General features: G+C 34.4%; 1 pseudogene; it reads left to right on the top strand.

The window, feature by feature from the left end:
- Window positions 1–7,190: 7,190 nt before the first annotated feature.
- On the top strand, window positions 7,191–10,886 carry LOC108451620 (protein argonaute 4-like; annotated as a pseudogene).
- Window positions 10,887–11,165: the final 279 nt, after the last annotated feature.

Here is an 11,165-nt window from a genome sequence, read left to right as displayed (position 1 = left end):
AACATAAAAACTAGTCCTTATACATGCCACTCACTTGAAAGTATTTAATACACATATGACAATACTCCGAAGTTGTTGGCTTGATAGTGTGATGCTGCCTCCGACGGTCTCCAACCCCGAGTTGACCTGAGAACACTAAGGAAATGGAGAGGAATGAGTAAGCTTAAAGCTTAGTAAGTCCATATGAAAATAATAAGCAAATTATCAACATGATTCCATGAAAATGTAATCATAATTACACTTTTACTGATTTTCTGGTCATTCTAGTTTCTCGAGTCATAGTTACTAATTTATTTATATCTAGAGCTAAGAAACTCCAAATTAAGATCTGTTAATTTTTTCTAAAACTAGACTCATATATCTTTTTACCATAAAATTTTCATTATTTTTCATCCAGCCAATAAGTACAGTTTATTCATTAAAATACCCCTGTTTCACTACCTGACAGTTCCGACCTCTCTTCACTAAAAATTATTTATCTCATGGTACGAGACTCCAAATTGAGAACCGCTAATTTTCAATGATTTTAAGAATGCAAATTATTACCCATAATTATTTTTTTAAAATTTTCAATGATTTTCCCAAATCAAAACAGGGGATTCCAAAATCATTCTGACCCTGTCTCACAAAAATCCAATTCTCATAGAATATGAAATTCTTTTGCCTTCACTGTTTATTTTATGAGAAAATAGACTCATTGAGATTTAATTTCATATCTTATTCAACCTCTAATTCAATTTCTACCATTTTTGGTGAGTTTTCAAAATTGCACAACTGCTGCTGTCCGAAATTGTTTTATTACAACATTTCATATTTACATAATTTCACTTACTCCATTCTATCTTACCAAAAGATTCGCTCAACTTCGAGCACATTGCTCACAACTTTTCACATAGATATATTTTCACTTATTCATAACATAGTCATGTACATATGTATTTTCACTTAGTAAATTTCCGGTTGAACTCATCGGAATAATAATAGATACCCAATGGCCTATGCATATACCACCCTTGTAACCGAAGCTCTCTGGTACGCATAGTAGCATACACTTAGTACTACACATGTGACCTATCAATCTGGTACATGTAGTAGCCTGCACTTAGTACTACACACATGACTTAACCATCTGATACACGTAGTAGCCTGCAGTTAGTACTACGCACGTGATCAAAGTTAACGGGTTCGCATAGTAGCCTGCACTTAGTACTACAAATGCGACCTATCAATCTGGTACATGTAGTAGCCTACACTTAGTACTACACACGTGACTCACAACGGATCATTTGTATCTCTTCTATTCTAAAGGTTCAATCGGGAAATTCTTCACTTTTCAACATTTTACTAACTCGTTCTTAGTCAATTCCTATTCGTAGTTTACATCAATTGATCATTCTATAGGCAGCCACATCTCATATAATAACAAAAGATCATAACATAAAAAAAATCGAAATATTATTTACATACAAACTTACTTGTTTCAAAGAAACATCATATTCCATCAAACTTCCAAACCTTTACCGGACGTACTTGAATTGTGGCTTCATTTACATAGCAATATCTCATAATCACATGGCGTTGCAACATTTTCATCATAATAGCAAAGCATGAAGAACATGTTATATCATCAAAATAATCACATAATATCAAATTATTCACATATATATACTTACAACTCATGTAATATCGAAGCATTAGCATTCAAATACAATATTGCATTTTTAAAATCACATGAACTTACCTCGGGTTTGAGTACGACTATATATTCTGATTTAGTCCATAATCCCATTCATTTCCAATCTATGCCCGAATCTCATTTTCCTTGATCTATAATACCACATTTAGCTTACTAATTAGTCACATTATTCATATGGGTCCAAAAATCATACTTTTACAAATTTACATATTTGCACTTTGGCTCCTAGGCTCGTAAAATTATTTTTATTCACTTTCCTTGCATTTTAAGCCTAGCTGAATCATTTTCATAACTGTAGCAGCCCTAATTTCCACTAAATCACACTTTTATGACAAATTTTGTAACTTTTACAAAATGGTTCTTTTTGATAATTTCACCAAAAATCACTTAGTAAAAGTCGTTTATTACATACCGAGTATTCATATTCTACCATTAGACATCAAAACACATGCATGTAATCCATGGGTAAATTTTTAAACACAAATCCTAGCTCAAAATATCGGTAGAAATGAGTAGATCTTGTTACGAGGATTTCAAAAACGTAAAAATCATTAAAAACGGGGCTAGAACGGACTTACAATCGAGCTTGGAAGCTTGAAAAACCCTAGCTATGTCTTCTTCATGCAAGTTTTGACCATGGGGTAGAAGATGGACAAAAATTGGCTTTTAATTTTGTTTTTAATTCATTTTAATTACTAGATTACCAAAATGTCCCTAACTTAAAAATATTCTATTTCACACATTTCATGTCCATTTTTGTCCAACAAATTATCCAATGGTCTAATTACCATTTAAGGGCCTCCAATTTAAAATTTCATAACAATGAGACACCTCTAACATGTAGAACTCAACTTTTGCACTTTTTACAATTTAGTCCTTTTGACCAAATTAAGTGCCCAAACATCAAAATTTTTTAACGAAATTTTCACGAAATCATCTGTGAAATTGTAGACCATAAAAATATAATAAAAACAAATTTTATTGTGTCAGATTTGTGGTCCGAAAACCTCTGTTCCGACTAGGCCATAATTCGAGATGTTACACAAGCTATGGGTCAGAATGTAAGTACACGATGTTGCTCACACAAGCTTTGGAGAATCCACAAAAAATGTAGGACCTTAGGGATCGGTAGGACATTCAAGACTAGCACCCGAAATATGAAATCTCTAATGACTTGTCATTTGTATCTTAAGAATTCTTAATATTCAACTGGGACTCATTATTCGTTAATTCATCATAACATGTATACATTTATATATAGATAGATTCATTTATATTGAAACAACATAGTAAGCATTCATTTAGCTAACATTAAAATGAACACAGCTCATACGAACTTACCTCGATAACTAGGGTCGTAGTGGTAAAGTCGAACTAATCTGAAGCTTTAGCTTTTCCTTGATTTAAGTCCAAATGTGGTTTATCTTGATCTAAATAGATAATTTCAATCAATTAAGTACTTCTAGTATTCAATTTAATCTATAGTTCATATTTATGCAAAATTAAAAAATTGCCCCTAACCAATTTAACTTTTCATAATTTAGTCCTTAAACTCATAACTTGAGTATAAATCAATTTAGCCTAAATCCAACTTAACCAATGTTACAAAGGACCTTAAAATAACCCATTATTACCAACATTTCACAACAAAACCCATTGATTTATACATTTAACAATTTAATCCCTATATCCAAAATTCAACAAAAATCACTTAACAAAACTTATTTATTTCACAACCAAGATAAATAATCTATCACTTAACTTCAAAACTGTAGTAGCCAAAATCTGCCCGGGCCCGTGAGATAAACAAATAAAAATAAATAAATAAAAGTTTATTTATTTCAGTCCAGTTTAAAAAAACCCAAATGTTAGTGGCCCAAATACTTAAAACCTCAGACCCGTTACACACAAGCCCAAAATTACATTTTAGCCCAACCAAATACTAGCCCGTTTACACCCAACCAGGTATGGCCCAAATGGCCCAATTTGGTAAACAGGAGAAGGAAAACCTAGGGTTTCTGGAACCCTAGGCGCCACAAACGGAAGGTTCCGGAGCTTGTATCACAGGCACGCCAATCGTCACCACCATCGGTGCCGTGATTCTAGGCCCCATGACGCACCGTGATCGGTGCACGGATCAACGTTTCCTCACCATGAAATCCTCAATGGTACCTGCAAAAGAGAAGAAGAACCACAACAGCAAAGGAAATAAACATGGAAAGAAATCAACAGATTCTTTCCCTAAAATGTAATTGAGGGTTATAAAAACCTCTTTCTTTTAATCTGTAATAGAGTTTTTTGGGCAAGAACAGAGAGATTCAATAAAAACAAAATCATCCTTATACTAAAGAAACCAGCAGTCGATCGAAATACATAAAGGTGAATGCTTTAAATATATGTGCATGTATATATTGCGAATAATGAAAACGAAAAGGGAAGCGTACTATTTCGATTTGTGTCGGAAAAAGGAAACTTTCCAGTTTCCAACCACCGTACTTGGAGGCCAAGACGGGGGCGCGTGAGTGCGTGCAAACACCGAACAGAGGCACGATAGCCCTCCGACAACTCCCCGAAGTCCTCGTTCAGAGGATTCTTTTTTTTTTTGAAGCAGAGTGCAAAATGATTTTAAAACTAAAATCTGGCTTATATAGCCTTGATGAAACGATGTCGTTTTGGTTTAATTCAATAAACATAAAATAGTGTCGTTTCAAGGCTTAGGATCCGCGCGTTGACCCGATGACCCGGGGAGGATCCGCGTGTTTTTGATAAGTGGTTTAATTGCTCAATTGATCCCTCCAATTTATTAAATTCTGTAATTTCATTTTATTTTATTTTTAATTCAGCCTTAATATTTTATAGTTATTTCAATTTAGTCCTAATGGCTTTTGAACTATACTCTGAGGTACGTTGGCGTTTTGGGATTAGGGCCAATTGCCCAGTGAGTCTCTCGATTTTTATGCGTTTTCCTAATTGGCTTTTCATTTTTTTAAATTTTAATCCTTTTACATATTTTTAATTTATTTTAAATACTTTATATATTAGTTTATTTTTATAAATATTAGTTATAAAATGACATATATATATTATTTTATATTATCCATCATATTAGATTTATTATCATTTATTTTTAAATTATATGTAATTAAATTTTATTATGTTATATGATATTATATTGTTTTATATAGTAGATGTATTATTAATATTTTATTAATTAAATATATATTTTGATAATAGATAAATAATAAATTTTTTATGTTATTATATTACTATATGTTTCGTATAAAATTTTATACATTATATTATATTATTTTATATCTTAATATATATATCATCATGTATAGTTTTAAAATTGTATAAATTACTATTAAACAAATTTTTATATACTATTAAATATTTAAAATTCATTTATCATTATATTATTTTATATATTGTTATATTTTATATTATTTATATATTAAAAGCTAGCTACATAATATTATTAAGTGTTGTTTGTTTGATATATATGTGTTATTATTATTATTTTTATATATATTATCACATATGTTTTGTATATATTTATATGTCTAATTATATATCATGCATTGTTTTTAAATTAATTATTACTTTGAGTGTTCGTATATTTTGCTTATTTCTCTTCAATATATGCTATGTATATCTTAATATGTATGTTGTTATGTAACTAAGATTTGCTTTATTTATGTATGTATCTAGCATAGGATCTTTAGATTATTGCTATCATATTATTTAAATGCATGTTTTAGCTACCTATTATTGTAATATGCTATATGTTATAATGTATATATATGATTCCTTATGCATTAATTAAAACGAGATTCAAAAGTCTTCAAAAATAAAAAGGCAATTCTTGGTATTTGGACATTTCGAAAAAGGTAGTGCCCTAACTTACTGGGTTGCAACTTTTCTCGTTGAGTTCAAATAGTCAAGCACCCTTCTAAGTTTTAAGGTTTTCAAAATACGAGCAACTGTCTTGGAATTTCAAAACGTTGTGTCCTAACTTACTGGATATGGCGTTTTTTCATTTTGAGATAAGGATTTTCAAAAAGGGTTAGCTTAGTTTCGAATGTCTTAAAAATATTGCTTCCTGACTTATTGGGGCGTAATATTTTGATTCATTTGATACAAGTGAACCCTAATATTCAAAATTAAAACATTCTAATTAAAAGAGGTTTGCATCTTAAAACTTTCAAATTTCCGACATTAACGACACGTGATAATCAATTAGGTACCAATTTTTGGACGTTACGAGGGTGCTAACCCTTCCTCATACGTAACCGACTCTCGAATCCGTTTTGTCGACTTTTATAGACCAAAATTAATGTTTTAAAACAAAACATTTTATAAGGTGATCCAATCACACCTAAAAAGATTGGTGGTGACTCCCATTTTTGTTTTCTTAAAGTTGATTCCCATTTTCCAAAACCCGATTAAAAAATGGTTTAGACAGCTTGACGACTCCACTGGGGACTAATAAGTAAGTCAAGCCGTGTAATTGATTATCTCTTGTCTTACTGTCGGAAATTAAAAAATTTTAAAATTTAATCCTCTTTGCATTACATGTGTTTATATTATTACATGTGTTGCTATATTCTGATATGCATTGCATTTGCATGACCGTTGTGGTCACACCCTTAAGTGGGAGTGAGAAGCTACGCCTTCGTGAGGTTTTTGCCTCCGTGCAGGATAGTGGATCACTTTCGGGATACATCCATACCTATGGTTTCGTGAGATTTTCATATCCGTGTAGCCATAGGGAAATGTATTCCCCTGAATTGAACTCAATTCAAATAAGCCTACAATGGGTGAGGATCGAGGAATCTGCTGGTTCGGGTACCTCAACTTTAGAACTAAACCACATATAGAAGGACCGTAAAAGCTCAACCTAGATAGAATTATACCGTAATTATTACCCTTGCAAGTTGCAGGTTATCTTTGAGTTTATTGTTATCATGTGATACTAACTATTTCCTTTCTTTTGTTGAATATCATTTCACATTTAAAAGGTATCGATTTTCGATCAGTTTCTAAGTTAGAGAGTTTTATTATGGAGAATGGACTTCTTGATGAAGTGGAAAACAACGCTAACATCCATATATGGTCAGAGCAAACTCAGTTAGTAAAGGAAAATAGTCTAGCCATGGGATATGTGCCAGAGCTATCAGACTACATTCGTATTAGCGTCACACAGGATAATCAGCATGAGTTAAAGGAAATATGGGATCAATGGGGTAGCAAAGCGAAGCAGTTGTTCTACAACAACCATGGGGACTTGCAGTACTTGCTTGACTTGGGAAAAGATGAGAGTTTGTTTCGGGCCATCACTCAGTATTGGAATCTTGTATACAGTTACTTTACGTTTGGAAAAGCCGATATGGTACCCGTGGTGGAGGAATATTCAGTTTTGTAGCATTGAGTTGATAAAGTTTACTCAAGGCCTGATTGTATTCCAACTTCTGTGAGGAAGTTGATGAATGTCATGGGGAGAGGGAGTGAGCTAAAATGGAAAGAGCAGGAGGAAAAGGGGCAGTCTTGGAATTTCTGCGTCTTCCGCCACTGGTGCGTCTTAATGTTGTTTCCAATCAAAGCAGAATTGGATACGAGGAAGATTGTTCGACACCCTATGGCAAGGCATGCTGCAGGAACTAAAGGGCAGAAGGTAATGTACTCACCAATCATTTCAAGGTGAACAAGAAGAGTACTGATGGACATTTCCACCATTACAACATTTCTCTTTCATATGAAGATGGTCGATGGTAAGAGTGTTGAAAGGAAAGTGATTGACAGAATGCATGGGCCTACAAAGGTAAGTTGGATGGAAAGAATTGTGCCTATGATGGTAAAAGGCTTATTTATTATAGGACCAAACAACAAGCATGAGTTTACTATGTTGCACTTATTAGAGACAATGGAAATGCAAGCCCTGATGGTCTATCAAAACGGACGCAAAAGAATGAGATTAAAGAAGACCATATCATTTAAAGACCTTTAAAGTGGAGATTAACTATGCTGAGAAGATAACCATAGAAGCATTTCAAAATGCTTTGCGTGGACAAGAATCTGAAAGCTCTCAAGAAACACTAAAGGTGATGGATATCATTTTAAGGCAGCATATTAAGCAGGAACGCCTACTTGTTTGCCAATCTTTCTTTCAAGATAATTAGAACAACTTCACAGACGTGGGAAGAGGTGTCCATAGATGTAGGGATTATCTCATGGGTGAAGCCATAGCTCAAGTTCGAGATGGTAGTAGATCATTTACGGACCATGAAGGTACAAGCTAATACATTGAGCACGAAATACAAGCTATAGTCAGATCATGGTCAAGAGTTAGCTTTGTTGAGTTAAAACTTTGGGCCATAGGACGAAGGCGTACTTGTAATCCATTCATATGTAAAGATATTTTTTTTCTAAATAAAGTTTTCTAAATGAAATTGAGTCGAGATCGATACCTTTTTGCATTCATGCATTTGCATTACATCACATCGCATCATCTGCATTTAAGTCCATAAAAAGACTCTAATTAGGGAAAAATTATTTTAGAGAGTTAATCAGGGATATGGAACAAAGGTTGGAGAGATTGGAACAAAGGCAAATACAGATGCAAGAGTAGTTGACCAAAATTCAACAAGATATACGTGATCAAATGTTGGAGCTCCAAAAAAATATAATTGGCCAGCTGAGACAGTTACTAGTCGAAGGGCTTGAAAAGAGGAAAAGACTAGTGGTCAACATTGAAGATGATAATGAGGTCATCGTTTATTCCCCAAATTTTACTCCAATAGGGGTCCAGACTCAACTAGATGTACATCCGCAAGAGATACCAGTTACTATCAAACCCCAACAGCATCAAGCCGGTATGTTGGCACCAGTAAATAATCAGTAGGCTCAGGTCCTAATTCGGGGAGCAATTCAGCCAGTCTTGTCATCATTAGAGAAGCAAGGAAGGCCAGTGTGGAGTGTTCGAAACAGTGCGAAGCTCTTAAAAAGCAAGAGTGGAGCTCCCGATACAATACCTCGAGGGCAATGACGAGAAAAGAAAATGAGGTGAAGCTGTTGACTGTAAGACAACCAAGAATGTCAACTACTAGACATCAGGTTCCTCAAAAGCAAGAATTCAATCCGAGACGAATCCTGAAAAGCTTCCCTTTACATCAATTCTAGTGTCGTATAAGGAGCTATATCATAGATTATTTGATGCACATGTAGTGTCCCCGTTTTACATAGAACCGTTGCAGCCCCCATACCCCAAATGGTATGATTTGAACGCTCAATGTGAGTATCATGCGGGACGCACAGGACATTCAATTGAGAATTGCACTGCCTTTAAAAAGATGATCGAAAAACTCATCAAAATAAGTGTTATAAGCTTTGATCATCCCTCTGGGGTAGAGAATTTATTACCTAATCATTTAGATGGGGAAGTGAATTCCATGACGGAAAGGGGCATGGGATCCAAGAATGCACCAAGTTTCAGGGCTTTTGAGCAGGACTTGATGTTGAGGAATCTGAATAACGTACCCGAAGAGGAAACCAAGGAATAAAACTGGTGAGCCCTTGCACATTTAGGAATGTTTTGAACAATGAAATTGTGGAAGTGATCCTTGTATTTTAAAGTTAATTTAGAGTAATGTTCAAAACACACTTGTTGTCTTAAAGCCTAGAAACAATAAGATTTCATTTGTGAAATAGGCTCATGTTTGGACATTTTTGTTTCAATAAAACATATTTTTCATGATTAATTTGAGCAATTGTTCCCTCGTTTTTTCTTCATTCATAACGTAAATAGTTATTCTTGAATTCATTTATTCCTTGTATATTCTTTTGCGCCTATTGAAGATCCCTAGATATCAATGGTAGGGGCAACGATACTACAGATTAAGAGTTCCTTTTGAGCGCTACATGTTTTTAGAGGAATCTCAGTACTCTGAAGATGACAGAGATTGCGATTTGTTTCTAAATTTGTTGAAAACGGTAAAGCAAAAAGAGAAATAAATTCTACCCTACGAAGAGGGGGTAAAAGATATAGCCTTAGAAGAAATGAAAGGCTGTACGTTGGAACAAAGCTAGTTTTCCTGCACCTCACATTGATGCCTTGGTGGACAATAATGTTGGATACTTGGAGCTCCGCAATTCCTTCTTTGTTTGCTTCCCAATAAGAAAAACTTTGATTTTTATGGGCCATGAAAGCAGAACAATCTGTCTGAGTATGGCATCGTGACTCAATGTATGGCGCTAGTTAGGGTGAAGGATCAGTGCTTTACAAACCTCTTCTAAAAATCAATGCAAAGCTTGGAGGACTAAATTCCATGTTAGTAATTGAGCAAACACCTTCAATTCCAGTTGTTTCAAAGGTTCTAATTATCATCCTTGGAATGGATGTATTATTTAGCTCTCCTGAGCAGTCTGATATACCGTCAATAGCTGCGGTGGTTAGTTTCATGAAGTGGCCATTGATTTCCAGTTATAGGGCATCAGGCCGTACACAGTCTTTGAAGATTGAAATGATAGATTCTCTCTTCAAACTAGTTTCTGACAAAGTGGATGAGGGTATTGTAAGACTTCTATACAAGTTTAGGGAAAAGGAAGCCTGATCAAATTATCATATTCAGGGATGAAGTTAGCAAGTCACAGTTCAATCAAGTATTGAACATTGAGCTGGATTAAGTAATTAAGGCTTGCAAATTTCTTGATAAGAGTTGGAACCCCAAGTTTGTGGTCATTGTGGCACAGAAAAATCATCATGCTAAGTTTTTTCAGCAGGGATCTCCTGACAATGCCTCGCCTGGAACCATTATAGACAACAAAATCTATCATCCTAGGAACAATGATTTCTATCTTTGTGCCCATACTGGAATGATTGGAACTACGAGTCCTACTCATTAACATGTTCTCTTAGGTTAGATTGGGTTTTCGGCTGATGATCTGTAGGAGCTAGTCCATGCTATATCAAAGAAATGCCACAGACATATCTGTTGTGGCCCCTACTCGCCGAGCTCATTTGGTAACCTCACAGTTAGAGCAGTTTATAGAGTTTAAATATACTTGAGAAAGATCATCAAGCCATGGTGGAATGACAACTCCAGGAGCGATTTCTGTACTTTAGCTTCCCAGAATGAAAGATAATGTCAGCAGCTCTATTGAACTATTTTTATATAGAGCTTCTGGATTTTAGCTACTATTCGCTTTCTTTGTCTGACAAACATCAGCCCAGATTTTTGTTGGGGCAAAAGAATTTCATGAGGGGGAACTTATGTTACAAGAGATTCTTCCCATGCAAAGGATTTCAAAGGAAAATAGATACCAAATGGGAAAGACTATAGATTCTGAAAAAGCCTCCTCTAGTGGTACGAAAGATTTACCCAATACAATGAATTTAGACTCAACTAAGGAGTATTTTGTCTGAAAATAAAGGGAAGCCAAAGTGAAAACCCACAAAGGGCGCTTTAAGACT

Source organism: Gossypium arboreum, chromosome 8, assembly GCF_025698485.1.
Source record: "Gossypium arboreum isolate Shixiya-1 chromosome 8, ASM2569848v2, whole genome shotgun sequence".
In the NCBI taxonomy this organism is placed as follows: domain Eukaryota; kingdom Viridiplantae; phylum Streptophyta; class Magnoliopsida; order Malvales; family Malvaceae; genus Gossypium; species Gossypium arboreum.
This window is presented reverse-complemented; position numbering and strand designations above follow the sequence as displayed.